A 26582-nucleotide genomic window follows, 5' to 3' on the forward strand; every position below is an offset into this window, starting at 1 on the left:
TTTCAAAGGTTCATTAGAACGAAATGTTTTATTAAAGTAGCTGCAGTACTCCAAATTAGTAAACCAATCTTGTCAAGCTGCTGGTCTGGTATATAAAAACAGCATACGTTAGAAAGTGGTCTGTCAAGAGTTTCCAAGCATGGCATGCACTTCCCAGTATTGGAGAACAAATTCACATGTTCGTGGCATCTCTGACAACATGCCAAGTGCTGTACAGACTCTCAACATCCCAGTGAATGATTATGGTGGGTTCATATCAAGCACTAGCTTTTGCGAGTTTGAAGTCCTTAAGTAAAGAAAAGGTACAACGTTGCAGATGCTCTAAATTGATACATTGACCTGCCACAGTGGTCTAGTGGCTAAGGAATTTGGCTGCTGACCCACAGGTCGCGAGATCAAATCCCGGCCGCAGCGGTCCCATTTCGATGCAGGCAAAAATGCTTGAGGCCTGTGTGCTTAGAGTTAGATGCACTTTAATAAACTCTAGTTAGCAGAAATTTCTGAAGCCATCCACTTAGTCGTCTGTCACAATCGTATGGTGGTTTTAAAATTTCATTCATCTGTTATGTGGGCAGAATGCTTTTTTGGCAGCTTTAGCATGAAGGATCCAGACCGTCGTTGTCACTATGAGAACTTTAGGCCTGGCTACGCTAATGTATTTTGCAGCATGTTGCAATGCAGGCCGCCAAATAGTTGCATGCATTAAATAACTCTCCGTGTCTTTCCATGATATCTGAAAGAACTGTACATGTCAGTCATTAATAACCCAGCATATGCATGCTACTTAATTAACCCTATTTCCACTAGCCAGCTCCCCTTCAGGGTCTACTGCTGTGCATAGTTTGTGTTTGGGGTTAAGAAATTTCTTAATTTACAAACTGTTAGAAAACGAACACACAAAAAGTGAAAACAAACAAATGAACTTTCTTCTACAGGCTCCATACACGAATGGCTTTCATCAGAACAAATAACGGTGGGCCGGAACGTGCTGGTTCTTCAGGCAAGACCCTTTTCGAGGTTTGTGATCATGCCATCATCTGTGCACCTATCAGGACCATCAGCTACTGTTCAGGAATGCCAACGGCATGGCAGACCACTGGAGAAGGTGCGTGAAGGGAAGTTGTACAATCTGAAATGAAAAGGTATGATCAGGATTACTGACAAGACAAACTTGCACAGAAAACACAATAGGGTGAGAAAAAGTGACTAGTATGCAATAGTGTTAGGTTATAGGATTGAAATTAGGAAAAAGATTGCAAACAAACACAACAAATATCACAACTATATGTTTTGAGTACCTTCAGTAGTGGTATAACAGTTCGTATAAATGTTTAAAAAAATGTGGAAGAACATTCATGCAAGTAAAACATTCTTGGTGAGGTCACACATGTTATATACAGCGTATATAACTCTCATTTTGCAATATCATATAGCAATGATTCCCACACCATACTAACTATAATCTTGCATACTATAACTTACATCTTTTGACATACTATCACTACTCCTTCTTGTTGCACCCAGGCATCTTTTTCAGATTCTCATCTCAAAGGGTTGCTGTAAGTCCACCACAAAAATAGGAGAAAATATAAAATTGAAGTAATTTACACAGGTCCTGACTATTGATGGTAACTGCACTGACTGAAGCAGTGTTGCCAAGGAACAGAGAGCAAGTGTTGCACTTATGCATTCTTTGTTATTAGGCTTTGTTTTGAATTTTACAGCAAGAGCCGTTTTGAAATTACAACACGGGTCGCGTGCAGTGCTGTAGTTGTCTGCCACCGCCATCGGTGTCCATAACCACAGTCACATGAAATGAAAAAAAAAAAAAAAAAAAAAACCTCCGTAAATAAAAACACCAGTTGCAAATTGACCCTAGGCAGGCTTGATGTCGAGAAAGGAATCGAGTTAATATGAGTAATAAAGCGTTTTAGAACAGCAAAAGAACAACCAGGTGTCACACAATGCGAATTGCGTAACGACTGGGTCATCAAATTGGATGACCAATGCTCCAACCCATTACAAGAGCTTGTTCTTGATTCCCTATTAACTGTGGCGCATACCGACTTCAGGCATAATTCGTCATCATCAGCCACTGCATGAACAATTGGCACAAAACTCCTTGCACGTGTTTAGGGGATACCATGCTTCTCAGGAGAATGACGAAAAATAGCATAGCGAATGCCGGCCTACTACCCAAAAATGTTTATTATTAATGCCGAAGTGGGTATCAAGCAAGTGTGCTTGCAGCAGTTACCCAACCAGCATTTAAAAAACACTCTGAAAGGCCGCTCTTCGAGCTTTCGCTGTGACTGTGTTGCGCGTTTCGCGCAGGCCTGGCAGTTTTTTGGACAAAGGGTGTTGCAGTGGCCTTTAGTGTTATTCTGGTTCTGCTATATGACTAGTGAAAACGCTCACTGGTCATCAATCCCGTAGATCACATCACGTGTGGGATAATTTTATGCTATACTCCTATGCTTCTATATAACTAAAATTGAGGCCTCTTTATACAGCCATGATGCTTCATATCATTATAATCATCTGTAACCAGAAGTTAGGAAGAAGCATATATGCGTAGTATATACATAATGCAATAGGCAGATGGCATGCAACATGTGAGATGCATAAGCCACTCACGGGTAACATGCACAGTTGCGCGAATGTCCAGGCTACTTCTCGACACCGTTTACAGGCTGCACCGCTTTCCCTTGGCTGGCATCCAAAGCTCGAGCAACAACCTGATCAACAGAATAAACTCAGCAGCATGTGTTCAAGTTTTCAAATATGTAGGATGTCTACATACTTACATAGTGTAAATAAAAAGCAACTTTCATGCAAAAATTAGCATTTCTCTCTTGCACAATAGAGACTGCCACATACACAATGAGAAACTACTGAAAATAGTTCTACTGAAACACAGAGAAGCCTTTACAAAATGTATTATATTATAAAAACTCACCCCAAGCAACTGCTTCAAAGTTGGTGGCTCGATGTCTAAATTTTGAACCATGATGCAAAACTACTGGTGAAGGTATCACACGACGCGAACCCAATGAACACATAAAACCCCAAATTATAATATACAGTATGATTAGAGACGGCCTAACTACAAGGATAAAAAATGTAACAGCACGATACAGCAAGCAGAGTCTCCAGAATTGCAGTCCCTGGAACTGCTTCAACTGACGATGTATCATAAAAGTATCAATCAAAGGGGTGATGCAACACTTTTTCAGCATTGTTAAAGAAGTATATCAATTGGTAACTGAGAGTATGTGGGCAAAGCATGGCGGAGGATGCCACCTGGACTCAACAACTAAAGTCGGTTAAAAATGGTTCTCTCTTGACTTGACAAATGATGTCGTAAACCCAAATGACTGCCATAGCCTCAAAATCCATGGCTAGTGGCTTACCATAGTGAGCTACATAGTTACCGCAGCCACCACCAGATGTCATCATGTGCATGCACTTGGTATATCATGCTGAAAACTACACATTCATAGAAAAAAAAGCAACGACAGTGTGCTTTGAATGCATCTTCTTGTACCTACTTGTACCTGTATAGCTCTCAGCACGCTCAATGATACTAAAAGAAAAATAAAAGCACTAGAAGTGTGCGAAAAAGCCCTGCAACTCGCCTTGTACTAGACCGATACCAAACATTTTTATGGCAGTTGATGCCCTAGGATGAATCCATTCGATGATTACTTGAAAAAGTGTACTTTCATAAGAGAGGTAAACAAAGACAGAATCCCAACAAAATCTCAAAGAAAGTGACAGAATCTGAATAAGAAAGGTTGTAAGGCAGGAAGACGCGTTCTCTTTAATGCTATTCACAGCTTATTTAAAGGCAGTTTTCAGGGCCCTAGATTGGGAAGAGTTAGGGATAAGAGTCAATGAAGAGTATCGTAGTAACCTACAGTTCGCTGATGACATTACCTTGATGAGTAACACAGCGGACAAATTATAGCTCATGATTACTGAACTGGACACAAAAAGCAGAGGAGTAGGTCTGAAAATCAGTATGCACAAAACTGAAGTTATTTGCAACAATCTCGGCAGAAAACAGCACTTTGCGATAGGTGGAGAGACGCTTAAAGTTGTAAAGAAATATGTCTAGGACAGGTAGTAACTACGAAGCCAAACCATGAGAGTTAAATAACTAGAAGAATAAGCTAGGACAATATGAATTCCATTCAGCAAGCATTCTCAAATAATTAATGGTAATCTGCCACTAACCCTCAAGGGGAAGGCATATCAGCTGCACCTTGCCGGTACTTACCTGCAGAGCAGAAACCTGGAGGCTTACAAAGAGGGCTTAGCTTAAATTGAGGATGATGCAGCGAGCGATGGAAAGAAAAATGATAGGTGTAACCTTAAGAGACAAGAAGAGAGCAGAGTGGGTAAGGAAACAAACCAAGGTTAAGGATATTGTAGTGCCATCATCACCATCATCATTTCTCAATCACCGCGCCACGCCTCTCGCGCAGCTGGTGCTAGCTCGAGCTGCGCGAGGATTAGAACGAGCTCACGCACCTGGCACGTCGGACGTGGACAGCCACCGCGGCTGCTCTTCAGGCGTGGAATAAAGTGGCGAGATCAGCATGGCCTCGTCGGCCGCCTTCGACGCCATCTCACGTCTCTCTTCTCTTGCCGCTACATTGGTGACCCGGAGAACACGCCCTTCGCCGAGCGGCCCGCTGCCATGTTCCCGCAACTCTGCCCGCCAGTGCCGCCGTTCCAATCGACCTACCCCAAGGTATGGTTCATGTAGCTCGATGCTGTTCTGGCGTTGAATGGCGTCACGGACCAGCCGCTGATGCACGCCATTCTTCAAGACGCCCTTCTGGTAGAGTTGCGTCATCTCTCTGGCACTTCAACCTCCAGCCAGCAGCCTTACGATGACCTCTGCTCTGCGGTGCTTGCCAGCTATGGCCTCACCTACCACCCGCTGCCGTTCACCCGCGACTTACAGGTTTCGTCTGCGTCGCAGCGTGCGGTACCCTCCGGCCCGAAAGTCTTCACTGACCGGGACCTAACTTCCGCGACTACGTCTCCTACAACATCTCGTCCGGCCGCTATCAACGCGAGTCCCGCGTACGAATGCCCAACCGACGAGGTTCAGAACATTCGTGCTGCACGCGACCAGTCAGCCACGAAATCCGACGAGCTTCTTCAATACGTTCCTGTAGCTAACGACCGGGTCGCCACGAGGTGCATTTTTTCGAAGTCCTCGGCCGATTGTCCCTCGGGCACTCTCGCCACCCGCATGTCTTCTCCGGCCTACACAGACCACGATTTCTCAGACATGTCAGACTCCACGACGGCTTCATCGCCGCATGCCCCGGAGTCTGCCAAGACTACGGATATCCTCACGCTCACTATTCGCCCCTTGGTCGCGGAGACTTCAGCGTCGACGATGTCTGAAGGCGCCTCCCCACCCACCTCGACGCTCTCTGCGTCCTGCCAGCAGCGACCATCTTCAGCCCCTCAGTCTCCCGCAGCCGAAGTTAAAGTCATAAGCCGTCAACCACAGCCAAACTTCCGAGAGGCTGCGACTATGACTGACGCAGCTGAGGACGACGTACCTGGCGCGCCTATGGCACTGCAGACTACATATGCCACAGATGCTGTAGAGGTTGTCCTCGATCATGCAGACCTGCACACCAACCCTCATGCGCGGAGAACCGATGGTCTTTCAGTTGTGCCACCCGATCCTCCATCAAAGCTCATGTCTTCTGAGCTTCACAACTATTCCCCAGAGCATTTGGCGCCGGATGCAGTCCGCCACACAGGCTCGTTGGTAACAACAGCGACGACGTGCGGTCCAACTGCATATCTGCCGCCCTTGATAGTATGCCAACGAAATCGTCACGTTCGGCATAGTACAGAGAGGCCCTTTTTCAAGCCTCTTGCTAAACAGTCATGTGTTGCAGCCTTGGCCTTCAAGACGGCGCAAACACCTACGAGGTTTTCCCGACGCAAGGGCCAACCACTTGCCGTGCACATGACTAGCCGCAATGCACGGCGTTTCCGCATCCGTCGACTCTGCCACACGCCCCGGCATGCCCGTCGCAGTGCTACGCGGAGGCCGGTGTTTCATCGACAGAGACGTCCGCACCAGCACGACCGCGACGCTGCTCCTTGTCGACAGCATGCTCGGCACCCTGTGCGCTGTCCGAGACCCCGCTGTGGCTGTGAAACTTCAGTGCTCGGTCATCATGGGTGCGTTCCGATCCTTCACACTATTTCGCCCACATTGCCGGCGCGAGCTCTTCAGCGCCTGTCCACAGTTCCAGCTGTGGGCACGTTTGTCAGCCGCGTCTACTCGAAACGGCGGGTGCGCATTCGAATGGTCCCGCCGCGTAATTGTGGGATGGACGTGTCTATGAACACAGCGACCCGGCACTTCCTTCTTCGTCCCTTGCGCTTCTCCCAGAGTCGCCCACCGGAGACACACTGCCTACTGATGGCCCATAAACGTTGACAACCTGGACTTGCCAAATGAACACTTTATGGATTGCCGTTCATGTATATAGCATTTGTCGCTCTCTTTCTTTTTTCATATGCCTTCAAATCGCGTAAAGCGCTAGGGGGGGAGCCCTGTAGTGCCATCATCACCATCATCATTTCTCAATCGCCGCGCCGCGCCTCTCGCGCAGCTGGTGCTAGCTCGAGCTGCGCGAGGATTAGAACGAGCTCACGCACCTGGCACGTCGGACGTGGACAGCCACCGCGGCTGCTCTTCAGGCGTGGAATAAAGTGGCGAGATCAGCACGGCCCCATCGGCCGCCTTCGACGCCGTCTCACGTCTCTCTTCTCTTGCCGCTACAATATCATAGTTGAAATCAAGAAGAAATAGACGTGGGCGGGGCACATAGCACGTAGGAGGGGTGATTTCTGGTTATTAACGGTAACTGACTGGATTCCAAGAGAAGGCAAACACACGAAGGGGAGACAGAAACTTAAGTGGGCCAATGAGATTAAAAAAGTTCGCAGGTATATAGCGGCTGCAGAGAGTACAAGACAGGGTTTATTAACAGATCATGGGAGAGGCCTTTGTGTTGCAGTGGGCATAGTCATACTGATGATGATGATAATGATGAAGAAAAAGTGTTGCAGAGCGCCATTAAGGTCATAAGGTGAGCAGCAGATAACTATGTCTACATGGGAAATAGTGCGGCTGAAGAAGTGTTGAACGTGCGCTTCTTACATAAATGATAACAGACAAAACTTATGGGAAGGTGGTATCAACTTACCTCCGCCAAGTCTGGGAAGGCATTCTTTGCCAGCTTAGAGAATACCTGGACGCCATTGATTTCAACTTCAAAGGACGCTGCAAGAAATGTTATTAGGCAATTAGCAATGACCACCATCTGGCTTGCTCGCATGCTGATATTAGTGTGCACACCATAAACAGGAAGTGCCAGGACGTACCACAGCGATAAGACAAGGAAAGCACAAAAGGTACACGATAGTTATATGTGTGTAGCTCACAGAATGGCTTCCAGAATGAACTTACATTTGCGTCCTACGTTGCCAATCACAGTGGCATTTGGTATCTTTGCGAGGATCTGCTTCTTCAGATCATCAAAGCGGTTCTTGTACCCTCATCCAGTACTGCAAAAAGAAAGTAAAGCAAAAATGATTTAGATAACGGTCCCAGATGCACTGCAAAATTTAGTGAACTTCTGCAGAACTAGCTACCCTCGTCTGTGCTGGCATCATTTGTATACATATCTCTGTCATAACACTGCTTGGTAGGAGTGATGTTTACAAGTCATTTTGAAGCCCTGTGCAACCACAAGGAGGTTGCATTTGTTTGAAATGTATTCTGCAAATCAGTGCATGCAAAGTTCACTGAACTGGTCATCTAAAACTGAGAAGGCCGCTGGCAGAATGCTGCTTTCAGCATTGCGCGTTATTGCTGCTGTGTGCCATTACGGCAATGTTCGGTGAGGATTTTTTCCAGCTATCTTTACAGTCAAGGTTTAGATTGCACCAGGCACAAAAGCTTTTCATCGGTTTTCATGAAGTTAATACTGGTGCAACGAAATATTGGCTATTACATGGTACTTCAAGATATCGTATAGTAAATGAGTGATTTTAATAAAAATATAGAAGTATTGCTTCCACTTTTTCCCCCATTAAAAAAAATTACTTACTACAGCTACAGTGTGCCAATATAGATACCAATGCCACTGGCAGCACCAGCACAACCCACGAAAGTGAATTCAACTGATGCTGCGCCACAGCAACACACAATACCATCCCCGTTGTGCAGTTCTTCAACTCTCTACGGAGAGTGGCTTAATTAAAGTGGAAGTGAAAAAGCTTGAACTGATCGCACAATACTTGAAACAGCAAAGCTGACCGATCGAATGAGATTTCCTAGCTGGTGCTAGGCTTGAACTCTGCTAGTGCTTGGCACAAGCTTGGCTATTACTATAGCGAACTATAGCTATTACTATTGCCAGGCTTGAATTTGGTTAGGTCTGAAATTGTCTGACGCTATGTCTGAGCTTGGTTTATGCTAGGCTTTTTCTCAGCTTAATATGCATAGGACATTGGATCGACCAGCTTCGCTGTTTCAAGTCTTGTGCAGCCAGTTCATTTATTAGTTCGTTTTATTAAATTTTACATGGTTAGCCATTTAACCTAATGACACTTGGTTATTTATATTTCGAAATCAGTTTGTCATCAACGGCTACATTCTCGATAGGTGACATATGCCGAGTCTCAAGATAAAGCTCTCCTTTGGGTGTATGGACCTTAATTACTCGGACATTGACGACTAGAACTGCCTTGGAACGATGGGGTGCAGCTCGATCGTTTATAGTATTTCCGAACATAGGCGTGTGCGCGCGAGGGGGTAGGGGGCAGAGAGAGAAGGGGCGCAAAGCCAGCCGCTTACTCAGTGTAGGGGCATTGCAATCGGGCGGGGGGGGGGGGGGGGCGCAAAGTCAGTTAGCAATATACATTGATATAATAGGGACGGAAGCGCTGCGATAAATCTTCGCCCCCCCCCCCCTCCCCCGGAAGGGGAACGTACTCGTAACTCTATGACTTACACAGTTGGCGACGCAAATATGGTGCGGCCTATATATATATATATATATATATATGCACAGCTACTGCACGACTAAGCGTGACATCTACCCATTTGTCGCGGTTGTCAGGCGCGACGGCTCCTCCGTTAGTTTTCGGTACACTAATATACGGCGCATGCGCGGCTTGACGTGACGTCACGATAGCGAGGCGCGGCAAGGCCTGGTGGTTTTTTCCGGACGACAGCCTTCATACATAATTTGACTATACCACTTCACTGTAAAAAAAATCCCGAAAAGGAATGACACGTGGCAAAGCCGATATATACGTGACTGACTCGCGTTGAGCGAATGTGGTCGCCATGTAAAGAAGAAAAGAACATAAGCCCATGGTGTACGTCACACTGACGTAAAGACGACGGAATTACAGCGCGAAATTAAGAAAGCAACACGTTCATCTCGATTTTTTTTTCCCCTAAAGTAACAATGTCCTATCCAGCAGCCGCACTTCGGTTCGTAATGCGACCGGAATCATACCCGCTGCCTTAGAACGAAGCATTAGCAGTACCGGCCGACTTACCAATACTCGACAACGACCTTAACTGGCTTCGTTCCAGCCATTCTTGCCGATCCACGCTAGTACACCACTTCCGGGCAAAACCTGCAGAGAATAAAGTCGCAATTACAAAAGTGGGATCCATAAACCAGACAGGCCTACCTCGAATCTCTCGGCCGAGCGAGTGAACGACCGCAGCAAGACAGCGCGGAACGCGAGCCCGGCAAGTCACGCGCAAGTGTTCTCGTGGTACCCGAGCGATGCGATACGCGCATATGCGTGCGGTGGAACGAAAGAGAAACGGCTGATGATGATGGCATCCTCTTCATGATGGCACTCACCCACAAAGTAGAATGGGCAACGCCCAGGTACGTGCAGCTCACTGTAGCGCTGCCGCAGATCCCCGAGATTAGCCTTGGCGCACGGAAAACACACATGTCGGTCATAACGCTTAGCTCATCCTTGCCGCCTTTGCAGGGAAGTGAACCTTAATCGCTGTGCTGCAGTGACTCAGTTAACTACAAACATCCCCTTTAATTTATTTCAATGTTTAAATCGCAAAGCACGCCGCCATTATCCTCTCTGGGCTACGCTAAATAAACGTCGTGAGCCCCCTTCCCTCCCCACAATAAAAAAAAAAAAAAAAATGCCGAGGCAATGATCAGCCTTTGTGCACCCGTGCCAGCAGAAAATAGACGTATTTATTCTCATCGGTGAAACCAGATCGTTCCCCGAGGAGCCTCTTGCAATGAAAATCTCTACCTGCCAATGCAGTCTAGTGGTGTCGCCTATTGTTCCATGAATAAATGAAGACGAATGTGTAATCAGTTTTATCAGCATGTCAGATTCTTCGTTTCACAAGCTATATTAACACACGGGAAAAAAATTATCTACCGGAACTTTTCCTCGGGTATCATCCACAGCGTGTACTTTCTGTAAAACTAGTGCAGATCGGGAGTATCTGGAGTGTTGCTCTTGGTGTGCCACCGACCAGATTAAACAAAAAAGTGTTATAAAAATGCTTTCCTTTAACTGCTCATGTAACCTTGCCACTAAGTTTGGGTGGACGAACACAGGCAAATGCTTTGTATTGCTCGTGCTGATGCTCTTGTGTGCAGTGTCACAAAAGCAATGCACTTATGTACACAGTTCATCCCCTTCTAAACGTTACTATTCTTACGTTCTAAACATTGCTATCCTCACTTGCAGTCCTTCAAAATGACCATTTATTGACATGTAAAAACACGTGAGGTAGGCTATGCGAGAGCCAGGTTCACCCAGAATCACTCATGTATCATAAACTAATACTGAAAAAAGTAAGGCAGACTTGCACTAGCGATGCGAAAGCTGAAGGAAGGGTGGAGGTGTGCAGCCTTCATTCTTTTGCTTTATCTCATCTGTTTTTTATTCTATGCATTTGTAGTCTATTTCTTTCAGTCTCTTTCATCCCTTCCTCTACATTTCTCACTTCCTCTTTTACCCTACCTTTTCAATTCTCTTACTTATGCTGAGCTACTTTATTTCTATCTGTCATTTTTTTTCCTTTCTTTATCCGCTATACTCTCTCCTCCTCACCTTTACTTTCCTTTGCCACTCTCTTGTACAAAGCTATGTTCTCTGCTAGAGTCTAGATAGCCAAATGGTTTTGACCATTACCTGCAGAATATAGGTGTGCAGGTTCGAATTCCAAAATTTAACAGGGACGCTGTTCACGCTAGCCATAATTTGTGCAGCCTATCAGGGGTGCAGTCAGAAATTTATTATTTTCTAGGAGGAGGGGGTTGTGTCGATATGCAAGTATTGGTATGTGTTTATATATATACACACAAGCAAAATTTTAAAAATTCGGGGTTGAGGGTGAATCCCCCCCCCCCCCCCCTTGCTACACCCATGAAGCCTTTCGAAAAACAGCTATGTGGCACTGTGTGGCCTAAATGGGTTTGCGCCACAGAAATTGGGTAAATCCTACTACTCCCCACAGTAGTTCACAAAACAGAAAAAAAATAAAAAGGCAGCACTAAGCTTAACAAATGACTGTGAAGCGGAGGCGAGCTGAAGACACAGAAGCAGCAAACACCAACTAACTCCTCAAAAGGTGGCATTCTTTGAACAAGTGTCTGAGCCACTCAGCCATCCAGGCAGGGGGAAAAGAGGAGGCAAGAGAGTAAAGAATAGTATAAAATGAAAGGGAAAGATTAATAGAAAGAAATGAAGAAAGAAAGAAAGAAAAAGCAAGAAATATATAGAGACCAAGCAAAGAAAGAAATTGGTAGAAAAAGGAGGAAGCAAGTGAAAATTAGTGCGAGAGAGAATGAGAAATAAGAGGAGAAACACAGGAAGAAAGACAGAAAATCAGCAATACTCAGTAACACCACAAAAGCCGGGATTCCATAGATGCTCATCAGCTTTGCTCCAATTCAGTATTGCACCTCCAATGCAAGCTACGGCAATTTCTTTCGCTAAGAACATTGAGTTAGTGCCTCCTTGTCTGGACAAATCAGCATAATGTTCCAAGCACTGTAATTCCGAGGTCGAGCAGAAGAGGAAGAAGTGCCAGTTCGTAATGATGATCATAGGCATGCTCACGTGGGTGGCAAAGGGGGTGACCATCTTTCCAGTCACCTAGCAGTCAGGGGTGCATAGTCTTCCCTATGCGATTATACTTGGGTACGGCCATGCAGGATTTCGACAATAGCAGTCCATTCACAATGGCAGTAATGTTCTATATCTTCTGTTCTAATATGATCTTACATTCTAAATATTTTTTACTTTCCCTCTTTACTTCAGGAAAGCCAGGGACCAAAGACAGGTCATTGCGGCAAGCACGTCAATGCCTTATTTTCATTTTTTTTAATCCATAGTGAAAACCTATTGTCCTTCGGGCTTGATCAATGGGTGGCGGGGGTGCAGCATTTAAACTTTAGACTATTTCAGCAGAAAAAAAAAGCAGCATCTTTTTTGGCAGTGGAATAGTCAAGAACTTGGCAAAGCAGCATTTCAATTTTTCACACCTCGTATAATACACTGATCTGAAAAATTCTATCGACAGAATGCTCCCTAGAAAGCTTCACATGTCTACCAATGTATAACAAGGAGTTGCAATAGAGCCTGATAATTGCATCTAAACTCCACTTGATACATGGTGCACAATATAGTGGAGGCCGTTCAGACATCTCGTGGCAGATGCAAAGAATAGCTCGGTATTTTAACCAGCAAATATGAGGAACTGTTCTTAGAAGAATGTTTGCCTTGGAGAAGAAACAAACCATGTGCAGTTGTTAATGTGTTGTTCTGAACGTATTGCATTTTACTGTTTTCCTTTCTGGGTTTTTTATTAGCAGCCAGTCAAGGCACCTCACATGCACGTTAGCGCTAGGCTAGCATGAGCATCTGAAACAAAAACCAATCACAAAATTTTAACCATTACACTCTTGCATAGTTTCTGCAGCACAATGCATCACTTATGAAATAGACACAAGTTTCAGTAAAGAATAGCACTGCTTCAGAGCTTTTGGTGAAGAGACAGCCATGCACTGTTGCGCTCAGAGGTATCTGTGCAGTAGCTGTGATAATGCGACCTAGCGGGAAAATTGCTTCATTGTTAAGCACCGAAAGCTACGCTTTAACAACGTTTATGCTGCCCACGGCATGTCAATCTCAAGCCACTAAACAGTTGCACCCTTTTGATAGCTCGCAGAGTCTTCCTATTTGCTCCGTACGCTAAGTGACAGCTGTCAAGATTTAACAATATATTACATAATGTCACCTAACATGCCTTGGTTTTGCGAACGGGTTTCAATCTAGAAAATATTATTACAGAAGCCTTCAGCAGTATGGATCGTCAAGCAACTCCCAACTTGGCTCTTATTTCATGAACTTACAAACCTCCAGAAGAAAAACACAAAATAAAAAAAGAAACAACAACAATTCATTTACTTCAGCATAGTCCATACATGAATGGCTTTCCACAGAGCAAGTAGGACCAGGTAGGAAGACGCTGGTTCTTCAGGCAAGACCCTTTTCAAGGTTTGGGGCCAAGCCATCATTTTTGCGTATTTCCAGAACCTTCGACTATTGTCCAGGAATGCCAACTGCACGGTCGTCCAGCAGAGCAAATGTCCAACGAGGTGTCATGCTACAATATGGTGCACCTGCTGCCAACCCCCTCGCAAGGCTTCACCTCTTTGCCATTGCTGGCTTCGAGTGCTTTCTGGACAACCTGAAAAGTTTAAAGTTGGCTGGAATTACCGAGTGAGCAAGCAACAACTGAGAAAGTAAGACAAAAAAAATTAAGGGAAGAAATGTTTACGCTAGTCTCACTAGATTCTGTGAGTGTAGTAAAAAATAACTGAAAGCTGCGATAAAAAAAAAGTACCCAATAGCGACAAAAAGTGCAGCAATTCCTGCTAACTGTCTGCATATTGCATGTTCTTAAAATGTTGTCAAAAAAATTTTTGTCTTATATTTAGATGGCTGAGAACTCAAAATATATGCCACTGATCCTAAATTTCGCACGAGTTCAGTAAAATAATTTTGGCATTGTGGGTGCGCACAATGCAGCCTACATGCATTATAGAATTCAAGGAACAGTTATGCTGCACCCTAGAACACTGACGTAGATAAGTTGATCAATCTCATGCCAACTGCAGCTATCATTAAAGGGATGATATTAGAGAATGGGCATCATAGGGCCTTAGGCCTTATACCTACACCCCTAACCCACCAAATCGCTACACTGTGAACATCTCTTTAAGCAAAGCTTTGTTAAGCTGGTCACTCACAGCAGCAAATCACAAATATCGAGAGTGATGATCTTGTTCATGAGACATGTCCTTAAAGAAATATAGCTCATCAACCTCAGTGGTGTACCTTACACAACAATGACTGGTTTTACCGCAGGGCAATATCCTTGAGTGACTACTTAAGGGGGCAGACTGGTCTTTGGGACCAATAAGCGACAAAAAAATTCATTTTTTAAAATTGACATATTTCGTTTCTGCAAGCATTTTTCCATCTCTCTGCAAATTTTCACACACCAGGAAGGGGCAATTTTTTTGTAATGTCATTCTAACTGTCCAGATTCTTGGTGCTGTGAACATGCGGAACGAGCAAAAAATGGGGAACAGACTTCAAGCCTTCTTTATAACTTGCCAGCACCTGTGTTAGAAACTGTACTACAAATTTATAAGCACCTTTATGAGGATTGCAAAACATGCGCACCATGATTGTTACTTTTCGGAGAAGCTGTGTGTTTTCTGCTTTTTTTTGTTTTTTCCAAATTTGCGACTGTTCAATTTTGAGGCCTCAATACCTCTGCAGCTAGGGCAGGTACCACAATAATTCTTTTTTCAATGAAAACCTGTATGTGTGTAGAATGCAATGAAAACCTGTATGTGTGTAGAATGCAAGTAAGGGAGCAGAATGTAGAGAACAAGTTCTTTAAATTAATTACTCATCAAAATTGTAACACAATTCAAACTGATTTTGAAAATGAATAGTTCATTTTGCTGTAACATAACCTATAAAACTTATATATAAAATATAACCTATATATAAAAACAAAACTCTTGCAAACTTTCAATCCCTACTAATTAGTATAAGTTGCATATCTTAAATATCACTTTTAATTAAGCCTTTTTTCCGTATGGCAGCCCTAAACGATAGAGGACGAAGTTATGTCATCTCAGGAACAAGATGTGACAAGAAAATTAATTAAATACTTGAAATCAGCAGAAAAAACTGATAATCCTGTGCAGTCTGATCAAGATCACTGAAGAAATAAACAAAAAATGTCTAAGACCAGTCTGCCTCCTTAAGGCAGTGCTTTCAACATTGCAGGCTTTTGTAAGCCCCAGTACTAACATGTAAATGGTCGAAAACAATTCTGGCACAGCTCAAAATCGTCCAACCTGGTACATAGTCAGAAATACTATAAGCCAAAGATGTGCTGTTTCTGGTGCTGAGTCCCATGAAACCTTGTATCAATATTTGCATCCTCGATACAATTATTACGATTGATAAAGGAGCACGGTACCCCACCCGCCGCGGTGGTCCAGTGGCTAAGGTACTGGACCACCGCGGCGATACTCAACTGCTGACCCGCAGGTCACGGGATCGAATCCCGGCTGCGGCGGCTGCATTTCCGATGGAGGCAGAGATGTTGTAGACCCGTGTGCTCAGATTTGGGTGCACGTTAATGAACCCCAGGTGGTCGAAATTTCTGGAGCCCCCCACTACTGCGTCTCTCATAATCATATGGTGGTTTTGGCATGTTAAACCCCCATATATCAATCAAAGGAGCACTGTAACACATTGGCAATGTTTTTCATACGTTGACACTATCGCAGAGGCATATGTCATTACATGACACACTGCAGAAAGCCAGCAGTCAATATTGGTCAATCCCTAGTGCCCATTTCAAGGACTTCATTAGGTTCTGCCTATCAAGTTGCAGACCCACATAGCACCCTATAAATTCCAAAAATTGTGCCACTGTTCATGAGTAGTTTTTACACCTAAGCAGAGCTTCATTTGCCCTACAGTTCGAAGAAGGCTCTGCTAGCTCACAGGGGCCCAACCTGCACGGGCAGCTTGCATGCATGCATGTGTGCATTTATGTGTGAATTTAATGTAAAATGCTAAGCAAGCACCCTCTCCATTTTTCGGGAGACATGAAATATCCTCTAATGAATGAACGAGTGCTGCCCACTGTCATTCCACGACTTTTACTGCTCCATTCACTGTTTTTATTCACCCGATGAGGGCTAATAATGACACTCAATGCATGCCTAGTCAATAAAGCATTTTATTGGAGACGCCCACAGCTCTTCCACTGCCATGTTGACTTTTGATCGGTGCCCGAGCAAGGGCCCCTTCTACACCTTGTCAATTATCTTTAACTACAATGGGAGAGGGGGGTGCTTATGCATACATTATGCATAAATATGTAAAAGGGGGTAGATACAAGGTGCCCTAGCTATCTTTAGTCAGAGTTTAATACATGCTGACACACTTTATGATGACGCCACCAAATGCATGTTGCTGACTACTGCATGGAGCAAGACTGTAGTTTTTGTTTTCTCAATTAAGCATAATTTGGCGTGTTCAAGTAACTTTTGGAGCAACAAACCTGGTCAAGAAATTCCATTTTCAAATATTGTCGTTCGGTTTGCAAATGTCCTATTCGACAGTTCCTAGCTTCACATCTATTATGTACTAGTGTTGTTCTGCTTACAACAGATCGTAGCAAAATACAAAAGAACACAGATGACATGCACACTTGTGCACGTTGCGATTGCAGTGCTCCCCAATGTCTTATGTACAAACGATATGCTTCCCTCACGACAGTTATCCCTTGTGTTGCCGCCACCAAAATGTGCGTCATCCCACAGCCACCACAATTGTCCCTGTCCTGTCGAGGCAGCACACTTGGCCAAGCGCTACGGTCGTTTGCACATGAAACCATGAGCTTAGGCATACAAATGGGCATGTCATGTGATATTTTTTGTACTTTGTGGTTGTGCATAGTAACCCGGAAAACACTAATACTAAATAGGTAGGAAGTTAAGAAGTTTATAATCGTTTGATTTTCAAACCAATCTATATGCATACTATCTATGTATATAAAAATGCAAGAAAGAAAAAAATCCAGAAAAAGACTCCGGCGTGAGAAATCGAGCTTGGGTTCTCCGAATCGTGAGTGCGAAGCGTTAACCACGGAGACATTAAAGAGCACATCCATCAACCTTAAAACGACAAGCTATTTATACCTATCACTTAAAGCTGCTGATGGGCATCCTGAGGGGAGACTATCTTGTTTTCAGCATTACGAGCAAGATGGCGCAAAGAGCGCATGTAGCAACATCGTCACGAGGCGGCAACCACGCTGTCATCTCCCACGCGCACTTTGCCCGGCAAAGAGCAGGGGGTCGACGCTGCTCGCACGCCCTTATCTCGCTTTAGGGAGGATCTTATGTCTTGGTTGGCGTTTGGCTTTCACCGGAACGATTCTGTTTTAGTTACCGGGTGCACAAAGGTCACTGCAATCATTGCACAGTCTACATTTGCGAAAAGAGCGCACTTTTCAGACACACCGAAGAAACAACCGAGACACTTATTCACGTTTATCTGTACGTGAGAGTATGTTTCGTGCGTCATTTGTGCATGAAAAAGCGGGGCCCGTTTCGATTTGCTGGTAATTCTGAATATGACTTTCCAATTTGATGCTATTTCGTTCATTGCTTTGCCTTTGTGTCAAAGCTGTGACTTTCTTTTTTTACTCTGTGGTCGTGCACAGTAACCAGGAAAACACCAATACTTAATAGATAGGAAGCTAAAACGTTTATAGTCAGATGATTTGCAAACCAATCTACAACTTCGCCATTGAAATTTTTTTGCCCATCTTTGTTACTTCAACAGTTTGCAAATAAAAAATTATTAATTAGGCAATTTAAAAAACAATAGCACAGCCAACTGCATTCAATAGTCAACAACATACATTCTGTCACATCATAATACAGTGCAATGGCATATTTTTAAACTCTGGCAAGAGATAGCTGAGGCACTTCGTATATTTCAATGTATTACTGATCACTGGTCAGAGGGGTCTGCTTCACCTGTGTCAAACCCCTGCTCATGAGCGAAAAAAATGTGTGTGCCTGTATGCAAACTACGTCAAACTTTTAAGAAAAAGAAAAGCGAAGTATTCAAACAGTTATGTCTACAGACAGAAGGTTTAAGGAAGTTCACTGCCACAACAGTGAGATATAGAAGACCATTAATATGAAAAAAACAACAACAGCAATGAGACTTTAGAAATTGCATGTAAAAAGCCTAGATCCAGAATTCAGATTCATGCAGAGCAACTTTCATGCAAAACCCAACATCTGAAATTTGCGCGATGGCAAAATGAAAAGACCACAGACACTGCTGTCTGTTACACAGAAACTACCAAGAAAAGACACTGCTGTAATTATTTGCCAGAAATTTGCGCGATGGCAAAATGAAAAGACCACAGACACTGCTGTCTGTTACGCAGAAACTACCAAGAAAAGACACTGCTGTAATTATTTGCCAGAAATAATTTCAGCTCGTTTTAGAGAGCAAGCTCAGCTCTGTGGTATGAGCTCGAGCATAGATAGCCACCATAAAGTACTCAAAACCTCCAATAATATGCTGCTGTTTACTATACGTCTGCTGGTCACAATGTGCAAGCACAGCCAACCTATACTCTGTTCCAGAAGTTCCCTTCAGCACTGTAGAGGCCAGAGGGCCTCCAGCCAATAGTAAAGGCGATTAGCTCCTCCGCATGTATTCATTCGTGCCATGTTGTCTGCTTACCGTCCCTACGGCGTCTGCTCGCTTGATTGTCCTTGCATGCTCATTGCATGTAGCATGGGTGGTTTTTGACATTAAAAAATAAGTAAAACTGTCAAACAAGCCATTACACTTCAACTTCTGAATGTTTTGGGTCTTAACAATATGATTTTCGGCTTTACTGAAGATCGGCAGCCGCTCATGCCGGCGAATAACTTCACTTTGCGGCTCTCTGGCGCTGTTCGTCGCTCTGGCATGACTGCTTCTCTGTCAGCGCAATTTCTTCCGCCTCTCGCTGCGATGCTCCTTTTCTATCTTTTTTTTGTTTCACCGAAGGAGTATCCAACGCACGCAGAACGCTGTGCGAGGTTGCATGTCCGATATTTGGAGATGCAGAGTTATGGCAGCGTTATTGGTCTGGAGACACAGCCCAAGTCCTGACTTCATCATGTTAGGCTTATGTGAGACGGCTATGCAAGCAGCATATTTTGCTAATAGCGACCAAACATACCTGATGCTTCATCCTCAAAACAAGATGAAACAATTCAATGGCTGATCTCCCCATTCATTTGTTGCTGTCAGCGCTCTGGGCGTTTAGCAGGAGCAAGTTCAGATCGAAGTGGGCGGTCGCTTCTGTTTGGGGCTGCCATGTTAATTTGTAACCATAGTTACTGCGAGTAATGACACAAATAATTAAATGCATAGGAAATAAATGCGTTGAAGAAAAACATATTGCGTATTGATGTGGCACAACAGACACGAAACAAATGCCAATTTTAGACAAACCAGCCATTTTCAAGGCACTTATGACTGGGACTATGTTTCACTGCGCAAGCGTGTGGCTTTCTTACACCCCATAGCTTTGGTAGTGCTGAACCAAAGTGGTAAAACTGGGTATAGTTGCTACTTAAAAACCACTAAGAAAATTGAAGTTTATAGTAATCTTTGGCTAGGTTGCATGAATAGTAGATAATAACAGTATCCACTCATTTGAAGAGTTTGCCAAGGTGAAGTTTTGTAACAGCTGATCTCGAACTTCCATGTTCACCGAGTTTAAACATGGATGAACCACCATAGTCAGAAGGCACACCACAGTGGTGAAAATCTAAGTTAATTCAACACTGTAATTATTAAACATACACGTAAATCTACCATTAACAAATGGAAATACATGCCATGTGCAAGAATCCTTCTTAAGTACCAAAACGGGAACTGCATTGATTCATAGGGGTGCGACATTGAGAGGAAAAGCAAAAACGATAAAAACCTATACACGGTACTTTTCTCAAATGTAACAACTGTAATGAAGACTTGGTCTCACTACTACTTTTGCTGAGAATGTATACAGTTTAAGGGTAACCTTAATCTGAGCATAATAATTGATGGTAGCACAGACTAGAACTTTGACACAAAAGAGGCACATTCAAGACACCACAGCACTGCGGTGTCTTTCTTGCATGTGCCTTCTTTTGTGTCTAAGTTCCAGTCTGCGCTACCATCAGTTATCATACTATCGTACCAGCAAGTCCAAATTGTCACCCTCATTGACTTAATCTGAGACCATTAGATGAGCAGCTGGAGATAAAAGCAATCAAGTAAAGTTTAATTATTAAGATTATTCACCTGGGAAACAACGGCTGAGAGAAGTGCTAAAGGAGATAATTTGTTATCCTAAATTACAGCAGACAAACAACAGTGCAAGTGAGTAAAAAAAAAGAACTTACCTCTGCAAAGTCTGGAAATGCATTCTTTTCAAGTTTTGAGAACACCTTGACACCATTTACTTCAACCTCAAAGGACGCTGCAAAAGAGGCGACCAAATTAGCTCAGCGTGGGAACATGTATGGCCATGAGTGTCTGCAGGATTTTGTCTTTGGGGGTGGGGTGGGGGTTGCAAACTGATGTCACATATCAGCTGAGTGAGGGTGGAGAGCTGTTTTAACTTGGGTGGAGGACAGTGGCGAGGGGGGGGGGAGTGCCTTTTTCACACCTCTTGCTGAACTAGCTAGAAAAGATAACAGCAGAACTGGCATATTAAAGGTGAAGCCATGTTGGGAAAGAAGTTATTCTTACAATTAACTAGCTCCAAGATAAAAAGGCTGTAATCGACAAAATTTGATATTATACAGGCCAGTTCATAGTAAGATTGAGCACCATGCTGCTAGCACCAAAGAAGGCTAGGCACGCTTAGCATAAGGCAAACATTTATATACATATCTTACAATGGTGACCACCTTTCCACTGGCAAGACACGCTGGCCTTGAAGGAACGAGGTGGTTCTTACACACCGCAATGAGAAATGAGCAACCATTATTTTTTAATTTTGACAAGAAACAGGGCGACAGACTGACACAAAATAATGTTAAATTACATATTTGTATAAAAACTAGATTATAAATCACTGTAATATTCTCTAACATAAAACAGTCATTAATATCAACACAACATTCCCGCAGCTTTAAAACGTTCTCCCACAAAACAGTTGTGGCTTAATGGTGCACACGGCACAAAAGCACAGCTGGTGTGCCCATTCAATTGGAACGGAGACCTGCCCCACACATTGGAGGGAGCAGCGTCACCGGGCATAAAACTGGCTCCAGATGGATTTGTTATTGCCTTGAACTGCATGGCCCGTTGACTGTTTCAGAAGTTTGGAATGCTTGCGAGAGAGAGAGAGATAATTTATTGGAAGGCCGAGAGGTCTATACAGATGCAGCTGAACTTGAGGCACTGCCAGACAGCAATAATAAGCAGTGAAATGCAAGACATTTTTAAAGACTTTACATATCTCGTTTGAGATGAGCGACAATCCTTAAAAGGACATCAAACCTCTCACTATAAGGACTGACGTTAGGTTTTTTATAACAATGTGTGCAGCAGTAAGTGAAAAGCCATGGAACCGTTGGAACCAGGAGCAGAACTTCTTTAATCTCTGCTAACCGCGAAGCACACCGCAGAAGAAATAAGGCACATGGGCATGCACGTGCACCTGAGCGTGCCATAATAGGCAGCCGATAGAGATGACGATGGCCACTAGACTAACCTCTCAGACCATGAAATGAGATGACACTATTAACGGAAAGATTGTTTACTGTTGTCTGCCCTTTTGCACAGCATTCCTTTTGGTGTTAATGAGGGCTTCCTACGCAACGAGCAACACAGTGGCAATGCAGCGAAATGCATTTATTGTAAAGTAACAACTGCATCTGAGGACATGCAAGTTCTTTCACGCAAAGGCGAAATTGGTGTAGTAGCCTTCACTCTAACAGCGTTCACAGTACAAACAAAAGCGAATAGGGCAAGCGAACTCCACTTCCTGTCATGATTGATGCCTTCAATTTACACAGACGAACAGCTACATGTAACAGCTGCATGTGAGGAAGGTCCACTTCGCTGCCATAATGGCCGACAAATTGCACTCACATTTGCGTCCTACTGTGCCAGTCACGGTGGCTTTTGGTATCTGGCAGAGGATCTGTCGCTTCAGTTCCTCGAAGCGAGGGGCGTAACCTCATCCACCACTGAAAGAAAAAGTGTTAGGAAGAGAACACCATGTGCCAGAACCAGTCACACATTGAATAAATTTCACAATAAATATAATGTGAAGGACGTGGTATGTTCTGAACAAATATTCGGCATATCGAGCAATAAGAGTAGCTCACTTGAACAACATTTTCAGAGTGGATAGGCTCTTGGTAAGGTGGTCTAGTGCATCACAAGTAGTGTAGCTTGATTTTGAAGTGCAAAAGTTGTGGTCCTTCATACAAACATAGACTGAATCATTCATAAAGGGCAGATATACACAATGACATTAGTTTCCAAGATAACATAAACATTTGTTTGGTATAATGCAACAGTCCAATGTGACCAATGTCACATGCGACATATGCCAGTCAATTTCCATCTTGCAGCCCTTCATAATGAGCCAGAACACAAACATGACCTCCTTTTATAAAGAGCACAGCACTGCAAGTCTTTCATAGATTCCGCAGAAGTTCACTTACTTAAAGATTTACAAGAAAAAGTGTGACCAGAGCAGACAAGACTCATTAATTCAGTTATGAAACAAGCTCTTTAGTTACGGGGGGAAAAAAGAGATAAAAGCAGTGCCCTGTTTTTTATTTTGTCAAACAGCAGCATAATTGATCTAATTTTTTTCTACTTGAACAAATACAAGTTGATAATAACTCAAGCATTGTTCCAAAATGACACTTATAAAATATTTTTATGTTATAATTAGGCCATCATACTGATTGTTTTGGGTGAATGTAAACTAAAATACAAGAGGTAAAACATAACCTAAACTTGAATACTCCTCTCAGCAGCTAAGCCTCCACTCTTCAATAACTCAAATTTCATTTGGCAGCATGTGCCAAGCAGTCAGCACTAGCATATCAGACGGCAAATAACAAGCAACCATAACATTCCTACGCGGACCTAATATGTACAGTACAGCAATGCAGTAGCCATTCTAAATACTAAACTCCTATTCACCAAGAAAACTTTGGAGTGAGGACTCCATGAAATGAAATGCAACCAAGAGTGAAGTGTGCTACAACTTTAGAAGCATACTTTGTTTTCTGTTAGTGTGTGTGCATATCTAAATAAGCAAAAAAAATCCTGAAAAGTAAAACAAAAATGAAATGTATAAAGAAATGAGTCAAAGGAAAAAAAACATTGTCAATTGTTATGCGCTCATGCATTTGGGTTTGCAAAGAAGGCCGACTTCGGTATCATTGAACTACCCGAGTTTACTCACATGAATAAACCTACCACTTTAATGTTTATGAAGGCAACTGTTCGGTGTATTCGTAACCACCAATTTCTTTTGAGAGTATTACTATAATGCTAAACCCTCAGAAAAGGTACATTAGTATTTCGTGCATGCACTGAAGTTTAATTAGAATGTTGAAACGAGTTTTCTTTTTCCCTTATTGGACGCAATCACGCCCAGACGTGCATGCACGTGCACACACATACACACAGACAAAGCTAGATCCGATATCTTTCAAAGATACCAAGGATTATTGCATATGCCAGTTACTTATTTGTAACATGCAGAACATGTTGCATTATTTTGGCTCAATATTATGTCTTTGGTTTTACTGCATGGTCAAGTTTAATGACCCCTTCGTGCCATAAGCCAGTCTGGAAACTCTGCGAGAAAGTATGGGTACTGAACTTCTGTAGCACGATACAAGGGTGTGATCGAATTCAACCAAGTAGGCTCAATGTACGGTGTTTACCTGCGGAAGTAAGCGCTTGCCGCAGTGGCCACTTCACAATGAAGTATGTTCAACTATGCTGTGTAGATTTGGGTGAACATGAACTAAAATACAAGAGGTATAACATAACCTAAACTCGAATACTACTCTCAGCAGCTACGAGAAAGTTCTGTCAACCACATTATCAACCATAAATACTAAAAAGGCGACTGCTGTTGAAAAAAAAACTGCATACTGCAAAGAAGATGTAGTACATGAAAAGAGACCGCTACTAAAGGAATGAGAATGACGGCTGCGGGAACTGGTGAATAAATCCTTTATTAATGATGACGTCCATGCAGTCATACACAGGAAATCACGAATGTATAATTGGCAGCAAGCAGTTCGTCTATTTTAAGCCATTACTCTGCAGAACAACAGTGTTGTCATATGCAAATCAGAGCATTGGTAAGCAATGCTTCTACTCTTCAATAACCCAAATTTCATTTGGCAGCATATGTGCCAAGCAGTCAGCACTAGCACATCAGACGGCAAATAACAAGCAACCATAACATTCCTACGCAGACCAGATGATACCACGGCAAAAATAACATTCCTATACTTATGTTCCAAGACCTAACTGCGCATGTAATTTTCGTCCATTAATTGCGCACAGATTAGGCAAAATATTTTCATTACTAGCCTCTGCACTGATGATAGTTTACATTATTTTTGTAATTATGTGCAATATGCATGCATCTTAAACAAAATTTACGGCTTCGTGGTACAAGGATTAATGTAATACCAGTGGCCAGCTAGATGTGCCTGTCGAGCAGCCACGACGCTGAAGGAAAAAAACAAGGTATCTAATGATAGGTGAGAGGGGGTACGAGGAAATGCGACGCTAAGTATCGGCCTGAGCCGTGCTCCTAACTAGGGCTGCAGAAGTTGCGTCTTTCCATTTCCTTAACCTCTCTCTCTCTCTCGCATACCCTATAAAACCAAAGTCGGAAAATAACACGCAAATGCAACCGCTTCGCCCATTCCAGTATTTTAAATACTTTAAATGAGCAAACAACGTTTCTACCTTCCCTCGGCTACACAATTCTTCAAGTTTGCGGCTCAGGAGGTCGCAGAACTTACCAGTACTCAACGGCCACCGTCACAGGCGTCGTACCAGCCATCCTCGCCGATCAGCAACTGCAACCTCTCCGGAAGAAACCTGCAGCAGAGACAACTGTATAGTTTCCAAGAGGCGAATAGAAAACCGAATATGCCTACCACGAAAGTCCGGCCGCTCGTGCGACGGCAGCAACTTGAAACGGGATGCAAACGAAACAGCTGCAGCTGAATGCCCCGGCAAGCCCGTCACGCCGAAACGCGAGTGCGTGAGATGGAACGAAGGACGAAATCTTCACCTGCCGGCGCTGCCGGATGAGCGCGAAACGCCGGTAATCTATGGCGGCGCTGCCTACGTAGGGGTAAGTGCCTTTGTACTTGGCCTTTGAGATCTGTAGTTTTGGCGTTTGCTACTAATTTTAAAGGCAATGCCTTGTGTTGAAGAAGTTGCTTGTTGAATGACGACGTCACTTACGTAGAGTTAATTATAATTACGTTTTTTAAAAGTTTTTTACGTTGTTTTTGTTGCACATAGTTTTTAAAAACGTAAAAATTTATTTGAAACCATTTCTACTTAGGTGGCGCTACCACTTTAGTTCAGATGACAGCTGTTTTCAAGGTACGGCGAAGGAAAGGTAAGGAGAGGCCCTGACGTCACTCGTTGTGAAGCCGCGATGAAGCCGGAAGTCGGCCATATTGACTAGGCAAATTCTCCTCTCTTGTTCACATATGAATGCGAAGCAGAAGGCGCGACTCCCTCTCCGGCTCGGAAAGCACGTGGGCTGCGCAGCGCGTGTGTCGTGACGATCCGAAACTAATGGAACTGGGCTCATCACTCTGAGCCAGCGGGACACCGTCAGCGAAATCGCTTCGTCCGAGTAATAACAGGGAGTAACAACTCGCCGACAACGAAGCAACTACGAGAGAACGCGCGCTAGATGCACTGACAACGGCGAGTGCTTTCACGTCATTAATTCAGCAACTGTACAGACAACACGATCAGTCGTGCGCCTTCTACGGTTGCATTCCGCCACGCGGCCGACGCAGCGTCCTGCCACTGTGTCCCGTGCTCCGCGTGAAACTCACCGGCGTCAGCATTCTGCGACCGTGGTGACTTTGAGCACGGTGCTAGTGACAGTTGAACGTGGTAGCTGTTACGTTGAGATTACATGCAATGCTGGTGGAGAGTGTACCAAGCGGAACAGAAAAGGTTTTTTAATACGCACATGCAACTTGTTACTGTACACACAAAACACGAAACTACGTATGTGCACATGGTCCTCACGGTGTCTTGCTGGGCTCAACAGCGTCCTCCGTTGTCACAAGCAGAAGCACTGCTCA

General features: G+C 43.8%; 1 long non-coding RNA gene across 1 annotated transcript; it reads right to left on the reverse strand.

Annotated features, from left to right (window-relative positions):
* Nucleotides 1-904: 904 nt before the first annotated feature.
* Nucleotides 905-25541, reverse strand: LOC119172155 (uncharacterized). Its single transcript, XR_012894925.1, has 10 exons — nucleotides 25404-25541; nucleotides 25266-25344; nucleotides 22342-22439; nucleotides 20643-20719; nucleotides 13540-13822; nucleotides 9628-9708; nucleotides 7523-7620; nucleotides 7260-7336; nucleotides 2638-2738; nucleotides 905-1129 (listed from the first exon to the last, which is right to left on the reverse strand). It is a non-coding gene; the product is annotated as an uncharacterized LOC119172155 (long non-coding RNA).
* Nucleotides 25542-26582: the final 1041 nt, after the last annotated feature.

The sequence above is a fragment of the Rhipicephalus microplus genome, chromosome 4 (assembly GCF_043290135.1).
Source record: "Rhipicephalus microplus isolate Deutch F79 chromosome 4, USDA_Rmic, whole genome shotgun sequence".
NCBI lineage: Eukaryota > Metazoa > Arthropoda > Arachnida > Ixodida > Ixodidae > Rhipicephalus > Rhipicephalus microplus.